The sequence below is a fragment of the Sardina pilchardus genome, chromosome 24 (assembly GCF_963854185.1).
Source record: "Sardina pilchardus chromosome 24, fSarPil1.1, whole genome shotgun sequence".
Lineage (NCBI taxonomy): Eukaryota > Metazoa > Chordata > Actinopteri > Clupeiformes > Clupeidae > Sardina > Sardina pilchardus.
The window spans coordinates 24,195,905-24,210,904 of record NC_085017.1 but is presented as its reverse complement, the minus strand read 5'-3'; the positions used below and the strand labels follow the sequence as shown (position 1 = coordinate 24,210,904).

General features: G+C 43.5%; 1 protein-coding gene across 1 annotated transcript in view; it reads left to right on the top strand.

The window, feature by feature from the left end:
- ctdp1 (CTD (carboxy-terminal domain, RNA polymerase II, polypeptide A) phosphatase, subunit 1) overlaps positions 1–15,000 on the top strand; it is an 89,317-nt gene that overhangs the window by 41,637 nt on the left and 32,680 nt on the right. The gene's annotated exons all lie outside the window — the stretch shown is intronic.

Here is a 15,000-nt window from a genome sequence, read left to right as displayed (position 1 = left end):
ATCACTCAACTCTGTAAATCTCCACCAGACCCAACGTCTCGTCTCTACTCCACTCCCATCACTCTCTCATCCACTTCCCCAGAATTTGAAATATCTGCTTGCAGACAAAACATTTACTTGGCCCATGTGCGACTGTGATGGTGTTGATCTATCAGGGTAGGAAGTATGGTGAAGAAAGGCTGCAGTATCAGCACATCAGCAATTACATTACACGGTCTTAATTAAACTAATTTATCTTTTGGCATCTGCTTGTTTTTCTCCAACTCGTTTATCTTCCTGCATTCTGTTTGCACATTCTTTTAGTCTTTTCATTATTTATCTGAGAGGTTTATTACCTTATTACCCCCATTATTTTATCCAAGGCCAATAGTCGAATCAAATTGCTGTCTCTATTATTTTGAAATCTACACAGACTTGAAATGGTCGATTTCAAGTCACTTCGTCCTTTCGTCCAGCACCCTCTCGGTTGACCTTGTCAGAGGTCAGGTGTCAGGTGTAATGCACCAGCTTACGTGATTAAGCAGCTGACATTTGCCCTGTCACTCAGTCATACCAATGACTCATGAGAGATCCCAGAGTCCCCATAATCAGGACCAGGGTCAGCCGTTGTCACCTGTCTCCTCGCACGGTCGGTGCCGGTCATTACGCTCCTCTCCCCAGAATGAGTCACTCCTCACGGCGGCCTTGACTGGCGTCCGTCCCTGCTTAAGCTGCAGCTCCAGAGGTGTTGCCTGTTGATGAGCTGCCGATCAGGCTGGGGTCAGCTCTCGGGTGACCTGACGCGTTCACTAGTAACCTTGGCCGGGTTTCCCAGATTCGTTAAGAAGCTCTTAAGTGCTAAGAACTTCTTAGGAGCGTTCCTAGAACGTTCTTAGAGCGCTCCTAAGAAGTTCTTAGCACTTAAGAGCTTCTTAACGAATCTGGGAAACCCGGCCATTATCGTTACTTGTGTCTGCACATACACACTCAGCCCCACACACACTCTCCTGTTTACCTCTTTCTCCTGTCTCCCTTCTCTCTTTTCCTGTCTAGACTCTTCCTCCTCTAGTCTCTCTCTCTCTGCCTCTCCTTTATTCATCTGTCTATTTTCTTCTCTCGCTTTTTGTTGCTCTGCAGATCAAAGTACTCATACTGTACAGTAGGCTCATTAGGCCGATGGTGGATTCTAACTGGGCAAATATATTCAAACTCTTTCAGTTAGAATGGGATTCCAGCAACGTCCACAGGTTTGTAATGGCAGCCTGTTGATCTCAAACTCACTTAGATGAGTCAGGGAGAAAGTTTCAGTAGTGTCCCCTGCAGCCTCATTGCTTTCTGCTTCTCGCTGTGCTTTTCTCAGACAGACAAAATAATGTGGGTTGGATTTATTTTATCTTGCCTGGGCGTCCTGCCTATACCAGTGGAGATTGTGTGTGTCCCTCTAGGTAGAAGAACAAGAATAATAATGCATTAAATTTCTCTGCAGGTGGGATTTTTTTTCCTTTTCTTTTGAAATTATCTCAGACTCTGAAGCTTCAGTGCATCCCTCCAGATGGTGTTTTTTTTTTCTCCTTGCAAAGATGTTCAAACTTCTGTGCGTGTGTGTGTGAATATGTGTGTGTCTGTGTGTGTTTGTGTGCAAGAGAGTGCGCATCTGTCTGCAAGCATCTCTGAATATGAATGTGTATGTGTGTGTGTGTGTGTGTGTGTGTGGAGCTTGTGTGTATACCTGAATGCTTTGAAGCAGCTGTAATAAATGGCCAAGACTCCTGAGGGTAATTGCTGCTGTAAATGGAGGCCGTGCTTTTGGCCTTGCTGGCAGCACAAGCATATGGCCTTTGATCTGAGGCGAGCTTCCAGCACAACGGAGGAGCCAGAGATACTCACAATACGGCACGGTGTGCGTGTGCTCTCATTCTTCTTGCTTAGTCTCTCTCTCCCTCTCTCTCTCTCTCTCTCTCTCTCTCTCTCTCTCTCTCTCTCTCTCTCTCTCTCTCTCTCTCTCTCTCTCTCTCTCTCTCTCTCTCTCGCTTACTCTCACATACAGCACAGTAGATACACTTCATCCCTCTCACAACTTTTCCGTTTGAGTGTTACATGTTCCTGGTTAGTCTCACACCATTCTGTCTAAAGTTTCTCTTCTTCAGTGTATCTTTACCTTCACCCGTATCTGACTCCCATCCAGCTTTCTTTCTAAACTCTTTTCATGTAGAGTTTGGATGGGTTCATCCTTTTGAGTGCTATAAAAATCAACAGGGATGTCTTACTGTCTGTTGCGTACTTTTGTCTGGGTAAAAAAGGCAACCTTTCTACTTATTTTTTGTTATTATTACCAATGATGATAACACTGCCCTTCTTTGTCTGGGCCATACAGGACAGTCTTATCTTTAAGTAACCATTTGCGTTTCTTTTTTTCATGATTTAAATGCTTAATTTCTGAAACGATTTTAGAAATGAAGCCACCACAACTGACTCCCCTTTTGCTCTTATGTTTGCATCTTTCTTCTCTTCATCTGTCCGTCTCTTGTAGCTGTGCTGTGAAGCTTTGATCTCTCACCTGATCTCACTTCAGTAAGGATCTTTGCAGTTGCACCTGACCTTCTCTATGCATTACACAAAAGATGCTATTGACATTTTGTACCTTCAAGTTTACCAGAATTGAGCTCTCTTCTGTCAAGATTGAGTGCCAATGTATGCGTGCGTGTGAAGGAGGGAGTGATTTGTCAATTGCGGGGTCACGTCATTTTCACTCATGTCTTGCTGTTGTGGCGTCACACCCAGTCAACAATCACTTCACTGGAGCAGAGGTGTCGTCATTGTCTAGGATAACTCCAAGGCTCTGCACTTGTCTGGGAACAGGTATGATATCCTCTCCAAATGGACACTGAGGATATGTTTTTTGAGAGCATGGATGTGGTGACAGTGAGCAACAGCTGAGTTTTGTTACTGTTGAAGTTCAGATAAGTGCTCTATATCCATGTCAATATGTAATGGAAGTAAGCAATGAGAACACTTGGGGAAGAGTAGCATTGGGTTTGGTGGACACATAAAACGGTGTATCGTCGGCACTCGGCATAGGAGTGGAATGTGGTGTGGTGCCGCCCCTACATTGTCTGATTGTTCTAAGAATGTTCAGTAAATGGCTACAGTTGCTTAGAAATCACCAACCTTGCCTTGGCAATGTTCTCGTCTGAAACCCCACATCAAAGTAGATTTTCCTGCTAGAAAATACAGGACTCAGCTTTCAACTCTTAAATTCTCTGAATAAAAACTGTCCAAAGTACTGTACTTATCATTTGGAAACATTCTTATCATGACCCTTGAGCTCTGGATATTCTAAGGTTCTTAATATGATGGTTTGGGAAAGGCAGTTTTTTTATCGGTCCGTGGGTGGTCTGAAAGGCATTTCAAAAGTCCCTTTCATTGACTTGAGCTTACTGTAAGTGGGCTTGACCAGAATCATCTGTGAAATAGCTGTATTCACATGTACGGAGCTGACACCTTGCCACTCTAGTCTCTGTTTCTCGACTAGCTCTCGAGTGGAGGGCTCAAGGCCAGTGCAGGGGTGGGGGTGTCACGACGGCGTGTGCACTCAAATCAGTCTTGCCTCAGTGCTGTTTGGGCACCAGCAGGTGTTCACCACGCAGAACCAATCTGCATGTCTCGTCACTGAGCGCTGCTTGGCTTTTTCATCTTTGTCTCTTGCTACCCCAAGGCAAAGGCATCACCTTTAATTTGTTCACACAGAAATATGTGCAATGTTTATGTAGGACAAGGCAGCCATGCATTATGGCTTTAGATGTGTGTGTCTCTCTGAGATCTCCCTTTGATGGATTTTGGATTGTTTTTGTTACTTGGCAACATCAAGAAGACCCCAAGCATGTCTAATCCGACCTACAGCAGTGGATCACACAGAAGAAGCCAAGTGACTCTGAAACTCTTGAGTCTCGTTTTTTGACCTTCCATACAGAAATCTGAGTCAGTGGTTGGCTTCATTGATTTAATGAATAGTCCGGGCCAGCACGCAGCTAGGAAGGTCAGCTTAATCTATATAGTCATCTCATTGACTTATTGTTCCCTGCTGGAGCATGTAGGAGGGATTTGGGTATTATGTGGCAAGACTTTGTTACTCTTAAAAGCCTTTGCATCACTTTTTTCCCCCAACTGTATAGCTCACCCTTTGTAGAAATTATAAATCAATCATAGCTGGTCCCGTTATTATGTGTTTGTGAGCGCTTAGGATTTTTTTTCACACGACAACCGGTAGCCACCGGGAGGTGTGGGCAATGGCGGTTAAGACCTTCTGTCAATTAATTGTGTTCTCGGTGGCACATCTGTGGAACCAGCTTAACCCCATTTTGAATGTCTGCAATTAGCCCGGGCAGCAGCAGCACCGGTGCTGTCAGTGAGACCAGCGAAGGGCTACAGCTGTTTTAAGACAGATTGCACTCCTTTTTTACTGGAGGGAGTTCGCAAAATTAAGCAATTCTATGCCCATTAGGCAATAAATATTTTTAAAAAAAGAGGGAGAAGCACACACTTGCATATTATGCCAGAACTCACAGATGCAAGCACACTTTCCCTCACACATACCCGCAGAAGCTCACAAATGTACAAAAGAAAAAGAAGCGAACTTCGCTGAGCAACAGCCTTTCTCACAGCATGCTGTTTCATAAGGTGCGAGTCCCATCAGGCCAGGCTAGCATGAACTTGGGTGCAAGTAATTGAGCTCCTAACACCTTTTTGGTCTTTCTGCTCCACACTGTGTTTTTAATGGAAGGACTCTCTCCTCAGCTCCTGACCTTTCTTGGTTCTGCTTTTGTCCTCAGGAGGTCCAGAAAGACATTAAGCCATTAAGTTCAGGTCGGTTCTGTTGAACTCTTGTGCCAACTCTCATACCTTTGGAGCTTTGGCTGCACTATGGAGCACTTTGAGGAGCCTTTGGAACTTCATAATCTTGAGTGATTATTGTGTTCATCATCCAAAAACAATCATCAATTTCCTTCCTCATATCCTCACCTAATGCTCACACAAACACCAACCCCAGTCTCCGTGATGAGAGACTGTTGACCTTTTAACCTTATTGTCTGGGTCTGTAGTGGTGTGCTATCCGAAAAGATGAGTCAGCCTAGGCTGGGCTGACTCACTGGGGAAACGTTTCATAAAGATGTATGCAGAGGCTGAAAGAGTACAGAGCAGCCAGGGCCAAAATCCACAGAGGAATCGATCATCCCCGGCCTTTATTAAAAATAACTAATGTTGTAGTTTTTGGTTCGATGTCTTTTATCATTCAATCTCCCGAGACCAGAAGGAGATCTGTCTGATTTCTTCCCTACATTATACCATGTTAATGAGTCATTTTTCTACAAAGAAGAGTGCCTGAAAGTATATGTATATGAATGATTCAGTTATGATGTGCAGAGTCTATACTTGTCAAGCCTTATCAGTTCATCCAGACCCAGTTGTCATCAAATGTCTTGAGCTTTCAAGCCTTTTTAGCCATGATCTTGCTCCTGGGCAGAGAGACATTGTATAATGAAACTACAACATTGAGGCAGTCGGTAAAACTCTGTATCCCTTCAACTGTATAAAGTCCACTTGAAAATTGGGAATACATTGCCATCCCGTCCAGGGCGTCGACGCTTTCCAATAGCCTCTGACAAATAGAAGCCAACTATTAAAGCTGGCATCAACCTGGCGACTGAAGGACAGTGTTAGAGGAGCTGCCATTCAGTGATGTACAGTCCACTTCCTCATTGTATCTGACTGTCATTGTGATGCAGCACTGTAATGCAGCACTTGTCAGAAGCAACAAGACACATGGGAGGTGGTTCTCCAGTAGATCATCTGTGTGCCGTGGGACTTCAGACGGCTGAGGGCTTACATCAGTTTTCCCTTAAAGGGACACTTCACCGATTAGCATTTTGTATCTTTATAAAACCAGTCATGTTTTTGAATGGTCATGCATCATTGCAGGCATGCAGTTTGCCTTGAGATGGGAGAGATACGGATTTCAATGTTCATCATCATTTTACATCATTGAAAGCAGGAAGTCCTATTCATGGGCTTCATTGAAATCCATATTTCTCCCATCTCAAGGCAAACTGAGGGAATGATGCATTAGCATACAAAGCTTAATGCTAATCGGTGAAGTGTCCCTTTAACAAAGTAATAGTACAAAGTATTTCGTACACCAATGAACAGGTCATTTTTTGGTTAATTCGACCTAGGGCTGGGCGACAACCCCAAAATTGTTGACTGCACTGTTGGTGACAGGGCTAAATAGACATAGACATGTATTTACTTAGGAATTGAGCAAACTACTGCATTTAAGACTTGTTTGCAAGAAAGATTTGATTGCTGCAGTTCTGAAATGATTGTTTTAGAATTTAATGCAACGATTTAAGTTGAATTTCACCGCTTGCTACACCACAGGAAGTCGTAAGTTATTGAAGCCTTTCCAGACCCACTCTCAATTTCAATTGAGATTTGAGAAAGCGGTCTGGTGTTAACCAGACTAATAGGCTCCTCTGTTCCCTAGTAACCAGGGGCTGTATGTGCGTTATAGGTCATGGCAGCCTTTGGCACAAACAGGCTACAGATTTTAGTATTTACAACCAGCAGGCCTACCAAGGAAGAGCAGTAGGTGGCAGTGGCACTCTGACTACAGTGTGGTGCCAACACATGTTGAGTTATTTTTGATAGCTGGCTTTGAGATTAATAGGCTACAAGATGAGCTAAAAGTAATAATTCTAAACTATATAGAAAAGGGCGGATAGTAGGGCCTGTTTATGCTTGTTTTATGCTTCGAATCCCATAACATTTGGTTTACAAGGTTTGGTTTTATTGGTTGTGTGCTAATTTACAGTGCATATTTTTGAATAAAACGAAAGCTTTTTGGTTATTAGTTGGCCATTTAACCATAATTTTCCCTACATCCTTGGGGGCCCTTGGATCCTGTAGTGATGGACTTCGCTAATAATATTTTCATGGCCAGCCCCAACCCCTCTGTCAACATCTGTTGCCAGCGATACATGTTAGGGGCTGCATGAAAGAGCTCTAATTTGGTGTAATTTCATTCAACCAGTATGAAACTCACTTGTCACAGTTTCTGCCAAGCTTCATTATCATTATGGGATGGGATGTATTGCTATGGTTACGTGCATCCTGGGTAGGAACTTCATGTATTTAGTCCTGACCCCCACCACGGTTGCTCACCCACTTAAACTGAGCCAACACTCTTAAGACCTCTGGGGTGCGTCTGCCATTTTCCTCTCGTTCATTTCCCTTCCTATTGACCTTTCCTCCTGCCAGTTGGGAAATAAAGATTGCTGGTTAATTACAGAACCACCTCTGGGCCAAGTTGCTGCTCTGGCAGTGATATGTTAGTATGTGGCTGTGCAGAGGCTGCATTAATGGGAAAATAATGACCACAGCACCCCATGTTTATTAGGATGGCAAGACTGGCCTCCCCCCCAACCCCCCCCTCAAATCAATGAAACGTTGATCGCAAAATAAGAAATGGCTTTACAGTTGCAGGTGCAGCGGTCCTGTTGATGTGAAAGTAATGGGCAGCGCATGACGGACTTCGGCACAGAACCTTATTAAACCTTCCTTTTCTTTCTCATTAACCGTCTCTATTCTCGTGATCCAGGGCCCTGACTAGGTTGGTTTTCCGATTTCACGGGGAATAATGCTCCTTGTGGGAATGATACATTTTCCAGCGGTCGATATCAGACCTTATCAATGGATCGGCACGCGGGTCGTGATGGAGGGGGCTGGTCTTGAACATGGTAGTGTTTGTGGGTCTCATAGGGAGCCTGCTGTGCTGAGATGGGAACAGTGGAACCGGTGCCCTCAGAAATATGAATTCATGGGACTTCCGGGAATGAGGTGGGCTGAGTAGACGTGTGACGAGCTCGCTCCCACAACTTCACTTTATAATCTATCTTTTAAAACCCTCTTTGTTCGCTATTTTATCTGTAATAGACACGTAACCTGTTGTTGACCTTACGGATAACCCAGCAATGTCCAAAGCAAAAGGTAAACCAGATAAGGACCATTCTACGTCTTCGGCTAGCATAACTATGGCTGAAATTAGCTCGCTGCTAGAAGAACACAGAAAGGCTCTGGCAGCAGACTTTAAATCATCATTTGATTCAGTTGCATCCACTCTGGAAAGTCTGCAGACCACAGTTACAGATCATGGGCAAAGACTATCCTCTCTCGAAGAAAATGCCACCGACATCGACCACCGGGTAGAACAGCTCGAGAAGACATGCTCCACCTTTCAGCAAGTAAACGAACTACTCAAGAACAAGGTAGCTGACCTAGAGGGGCGCAGCAGGCGCCAAAACATTAGAATCGTTGGCCTACCTGAAGACACGGAGGGCTCTCAGCCATCTGTTTTTTTCTCCCAACTCCTGGTGGATGTCTTTGGCACACAGACCCTCTCTTCTCCCCCTGAGCTTGACCGTGCCCATAGAAGCCTTGCAGCTAAGCCTGCTCCAGGAGGAAGGCCACGTCCTGTAATCATACGGTTCCACCGCTTCCAAATGAAGGACCTGGTCATACGCGAGGCTCGTAAACGAGGCGACCTGTTCTACCAGAGCCATAAGATCCGCTTCTACGATGACTACAGCCCCGATTTGCTGAAGCAACGCGCCGAGTTCAAGAGCTCCATGGCAGAACTCTACCGACGTGGGTACAAGCCGGCTCTCCTCTATCCAGCCAGGCTCCGTATCATTCTGCCTAGTGGTGAGAAGAAATTTCTCCTGTCTGCATCGGACGCAGCCAAGTTTGTCCAGAACTTGGAAGACGTAGGCTGATGAGCTTGGATGTCTGTGTCTAGGCAATACCTGCCTCAAGTTTTGGTCTACTAATGATGACGTGTGTGTCGCTATTTCTTGTTTACTTATTTGTCTACTCGTTCTCTGAGTGGCTAAGCTATTAGCTTCGCACGCCAAATAGTGTAATGTTACAAATTGTATGCTACATGCCGTCCAACTGGCCAAAGATTACTTTTTTTATTATTTTCTTTCAGGACGTATGCCCTTTGACAGTTTTATTTTGCTCCCGTTATGTCCGTTTCACCCCCTTGCATTTATGTTTGGCCATGCAGGTTTACTTGTTATGCGTGGTAGGCTTAACAGGCGTATTACCCAACGCAGGTCAGTCGTTCAACGTTAGGCACCTGCCTGCGCCTGTACGCAAATATTATTACCGTATCACACTTGAAGTAAAGTTGTTAACAAACGTGTGAACATTTGTTTTAGGGTTTTTTAAATATAGTGTTGTGGGAATCGCGCAGTTTGCGTTAGGAAGATTCATTTAAATGCTGATCAGTGTATCAGAGTGCTCCATGTTGCTGTCTTTCTTGGCAGCAGCTGGATTGGGGTTTGGGGTGGGGGAATGGGTTGGGTGGGGAAGGGGGTATTTGTTTCATGTTTTTTCAGTTAGGTTTTATTGTGTGTATTTTTCCATCTATCTGTGCTTTTGCTCACGTGCTGCCTCTTTTACTCAATATGTTTATCATAGAGAGGACCACTCCTCCCTCTCTCTAGTGCTGGGCTGCTGGTGTGGGGCGTTGGTGGCGATCGACGAATACAAATTTACTCCTTGCACACACCCTCAAAATAAGCCTATCATATGGCATCAAACTTAAACTCATTGCCTGCATCAGGTGGTGCCTTAAGATTTATCAGTTGGAATGTTAGAGGGATGAATTCTCCTGTCAAACGTAATAAAGTATTACATCATTTAAAAAATTTAAATACTAAAATTGCGTTTTTACAAGAAACACATCTAAAGCCATCTGATCACCTTAAGCTGCGGAGGGGGTGGGTTGGTCAACTCTACCACTCCTCATTCTCAACTAAGGCCAGGGGGGTTGCTATTCTTATCCATAAATCAGTACCATTCTCTGTGACCAACGTCATATCAGATACGAACGGGCGCTTTATTGTGATCACAGGTAAAATTGGAGGCAATAGCTTGATGTTGGCAAATGTATATGGCCCAAACTGGGACAATGATAACTTTTTTCAAAACTTTTTCTTCTCTCTTCCTGACTTAAATTCTCACCAGCTCATCCTGGGGGGGGATTTTAACTGCTGTCTTGACCCTTTGCTTGACCGCTCATCCAGCAAGCCCTCTACTGTCTCTAAATCATCTAAGGCCATACAGTCGTTCATGGAGCAATGTGCTGTCACTGACGCCTGGCGCTTTTTCAATCATAGTGCGAAACAATTCTCTTTCTTCTCTCCTGTCCATGGCACTTTCTCCCGTATTGATTACTTTCTTATTGATAATAAGCTCCTCTCGTCAGTTAGGTCATGCTCATATAGCCCCATTGTGATATCAGACCATGCAACAGTCGTTCTTGACATCTCTCTTCCTGGCAGATCTGGGTCCCGTTCCCCCTGGCGCTTCAATTCACTACTACTTTCTGACCCCGAATTTATCACAACAATTAGGAGCCGCATTGATCTTTTTATTTCCACCAATGTTGGCCCTGATGTTTCTGCAGCGACAATCTGGGAGGCATGCAAAGCCTACTTGCGAGGGGAAGTGATATCCTATTCTGCCTATCAGAAAAAGACTGCCACTGCACAGAGTATAAGCCTCTCCAATGAAATTTCAGAACTGCAGTCAAAGTGTGTAGACTCACCTGGCTCAAATTTGTTTAAAGACTTACTCATAAAAAAGGCTGAATTTGACGTCCTGGCTTCCAAGGAGGCAGTAGAATCACTGTTAAAAACACGCCATAACTATTTTGAATTTGGAGATAAGCCTAGTAAACTGCTGGCTCACCAAATCCGACAACTGTCTTCGTCACAGAATATTACCCAGATTAACACTACTGATGGAACAACCATCAACCCGCAGATAATCAATGATCAATTCAGGGACTTTTATTCCACATTATACTCTTCGGCAAGTTTAAATGATGAGGCGCAGTATGAGCACTTTTTTGACTCTTTAGATCTTCCCTCCATTGACCCTGCACTATCGTCTAGGCTGGATGAACCCTTCACTATTGGCGAACTTGGAAGGGCTCTGATGCTGATGCAAAGTGGGAAATCCCCTGGCCCTGATGGCTTTCCAGCTGAATTTATAAAAGCCTTTGCAGACAAATTATCCCCACTTTTGCTAAACATGTTTAATGAATCTTTGCGTGATGAAATACTCCCCTCTACATTAAGACAGGCCACTATCTCTTTACTATTAAAAAAGGACAAGGACCCCCTCATCTGCAGTAGCTATCGTCCTATCTCTTTGCTATGTGCAGATGTTAAACTGCTGGCCAAAATGCTGGCTAAACGTCTGGAATCTGTCCTACCAACTATTATCTCCCTAGACCAAACAGGGTTTGTTAAGGATAGACATTCGTTTCACAACGTCAGACGCTTATTTGATATTCTATACACACCTACACCCTCTGATACCCCTGAACTGGTTGTTTCATTGGATGCAGAGAAGGCATTTGACCGTGTAGAGTGGTCTTACCTGTTTTATGCATTGAGGCGTTTTGGTTTTGGAAGCACATTCATTTCATGGGTAAAGGTTCTGTATACATCCCCCCATGCCCGCGTTCGTACAAATAATGATTACTCTGATTATTTTCCCCTCGAACGTGGTACTCGCCAAGGCTGCCCACTCTCTCCACTGTTGTTCGCCATTGCCATTGAACCACTGGCCACAGCCTTCAGGTCCAGCCAGGTGTCCGGTATTTCAAGGGGTTGTGTTGAACATAAAGTGTCACTGTACGCTGACGACCTCCTGCTTTTTATCTCTAATCCAGACAGGTCCATCCCCCTAGTGTTACATTTATTGTCAGAATTTGGGAAAATTTCAGGTTATAAACTAAATTATCACAAAAGTGAATTAATGCCAATTAATGCTGCAGCCATAAACTATCCTCTGTCTAAGCTGCCATTCAAGGCATCTCTGGATCATTTTAAATACTTGGGTATCTATGTAACTAAAAACTACTCTGATTTATTTAAATATAATCTCTCCCCTTTGCTGGCCAGGCTAACCCAGGACTTCCAGAGATGGTCTCTTTTGCCTTTATCTCTTGCTGGGCGGATAAACTGCGTTAAAATGAATGTGCTCCCAAAACTTTTATATCTCTTTCAGTGCATACCAATTTTCCTCCCCAAACATTTTTTTAACTCATTGGATAGGACAATATCTCAATTCATATGGAATAATAAGGCCCCTAGAATAAAAAAAGATACCTTACAAAAACCCAAGGAGTTGGGTGGTCTAACTCTCCCCAACTTTTTACTTTACTATTGGGCGGCAAACATCAGAGCTTTGTTGTACGGTTGCTGTGTAAATAGTCAACCCCCGCCATGGCTACAGATTGAGGAAGATTCATGTGGTTCCTCATCTATAATGTCACTTCTGTGCTTCCCCACATCTGTATCACCTTCTGTGCACTCCAATAGTTTGATTGTTAAAAATTGCCTCAGGATCTGGACTCAGTTTAAACAGCACTTTTCACTGCAGACTATACCTGTCTTGACCCCTGTATACTCTAATCCACTATTCACTCCCTCTGTGATGGACAAGGCTTTCCTAACCTGGAGAGACCAGGGGATTGTGTCCATCAACCAGCTCTACATTGATGGTACTTTTGCTTCATTTAGACAGTTAACTCAGGCATTTGGACTGCCGGCAACTAATTTCTTTAGATATTTGCAAATGAGAGATTTTGTTCGCAGCCACTTCCCTGGTTTCCCTGCCATTCCTCCCCCCACCCTTATAGACACTATCCTCAAAACTAATCCTTATCTCAAAGGTACCATTTCAACACTCTACAACACTCTTCTCACTCATCAGTCCTCATCATCTGATGCTCTACGCTGTGCATGGTCATCAGATCTTAATATAGAGATAGAGCCTGCGATCTGGGATCATGCCCTGAAGTGGGTTCACTCATCTTCTATTTGCGCCCGTCATGGTGTATTACAATGCAAAGTTGTCCACAGAGTCCACTGGTCAAAAAGTAAGCTGGCCCGTATATATCCTGGCTCTGATTCAAGCTGTGACAAATGTCACCTGGGACCTGCCAGTCTTGGTCACATGTTCTGGGCCTGTCCTGCCCTCCAGTCATTCTGGGATGGTGTTTTTGATTCTCTCTCAGCCGTTACTTCTGCCAACATCTGCTCCTCTCCATTAGTTGCCCTGTTTGGTGTCCTACCAATTGGTCACTCGTTACCGTCCCACTTTTGTGACCTTGTTGCCTTTCTTACACTGTTGGCAAGACGTATTATCTTGCTACACTGGAAGAACCCCCGCGCTCCCTCTCATTCCCAATGGATAAGGGATGCTCTCTATTTTATGAAGCTGGAAAGAATCAAATACTCCCTCTGTGGTTCCATTGCAAAATTCTCCAAAATCTGGGAGCCCTTCTTGGATCATATTAGGTCTCTCCAACTAGATGATTTACCTCTCAATTAAGCAGCCGCACTGGCGTCCTGTAGCACCTTGCCCAAGTCTGCTTTCCCAGTATAAGTAGCATGTAGCACAGCAGCTCTTTAATTTGAATACCTTTTTTGTTGTTGTTGTTGTTGTTGTTTTGTCTGTCTTACTTAGTTTTTCTTGTATGTCCCTTGTGTGTTCCTTTGTATTATTATTATTATTGTTATTATTATTATTATTATTATTATTATTATTTATTATTTCTTTTCTTTTCTTGTCTTGTCTTTAAAAGGGGTAGGTGGGGTGGGTACATTGTATATCTCACCTTTGTTAGTAGTGCCTCACTCTGCAAATTGAATTCCTGTACTTCTTTCCCTGCATATTTGAGAGGACCTCTGTTTTCTTATTTGTATATTGAAAATTTCACAAATAAATCATAAAAAAAAAAAAAAAAAAGAAATATGAATTCATGAACAGCTGCTGAGGATTTAAACAAGATATTAGTCAATTGCGGAACAGAAAGAATTAATTAAATGCCGATGATTTCTCACAGCTGGAAAGTCTCCATGTAATCTAATGCAGAGATCTGGTTTGTATCATGTTAATGTTATTAAATAGACTGCAGTATGTTTTTTTTTTTGTCTCTTCCAAGTTATAAGACTTAGAGCCTGCGCAGGAATTTTCCACGGAGTCCTTTAGTCCTTTATTGAAGGAGGCGATCAAATCAGATACGCGTAATTATATTCCTGCATCACCCAGGGAATTCCATCCCTCTAGGACACACAACCAAGCGTTAACACGGCGTTCCTCCTCACCGAGCCTGCTTTTTAAGATTAATTGAAATTTTCTTCTTGTTATCGGAATAAGTGTATAAATGTAATAAAGCGAGAACAAAGTTTTGCTGGTTGCTGTGCCCCCTTTTGTTCCTTTCTTCCCTTTATCTCTTTGTGAACTCACTGAACGTGTCCACCACCAGTATTTCTGCCGATGCTAGTAAGTGGTGCCAGGGGACGGGCCTCGTGTTTGTCGCTCATCTGGGAGAGTGGAGTAATTAAGCTTCGCCCGCTAGAGAAGCTGATCCACGGGCAGAGTGCCGACACGTCATTAAAAGCTGTGGGAGTGTGCATCAAAGACGCTTAAACGTTGCATAAAGATGTCAAACAGTAAAGCGCAGGGTATATAGCCAAAGTGAGTCAAACGAGAATTATGAGTAGAACCCTTTGGCTTGTCTTTGTTTGAAAACATTCAGTGTGGACATTGGGCATGTGCGGAAATAGTTGGTCATGGAAAGGGATATAGTTGTTCATGGAAAGGGTTCAGGTTAGGTTACACTTCCAACATCAGTGGCACAGTGGTTGACCGATATACTTGTGCTTGTGTTCTTATGTCAGAAATGTTGTCTGATATCAGTTGTAGTATGGTAGTATGACACTTTGGCACCATTTATACAAGTGTGAATTTAAATATTATCAAGTCAGTTTCTAAATGTTTTATTTGCTTCTTTGTTTTGTTCTTTGTTGAACAGAATTGATGTGAATCTTTTAAAACAAATTCACACGGTCAAGTGCTATGTCGAACAGCCTGTCTACT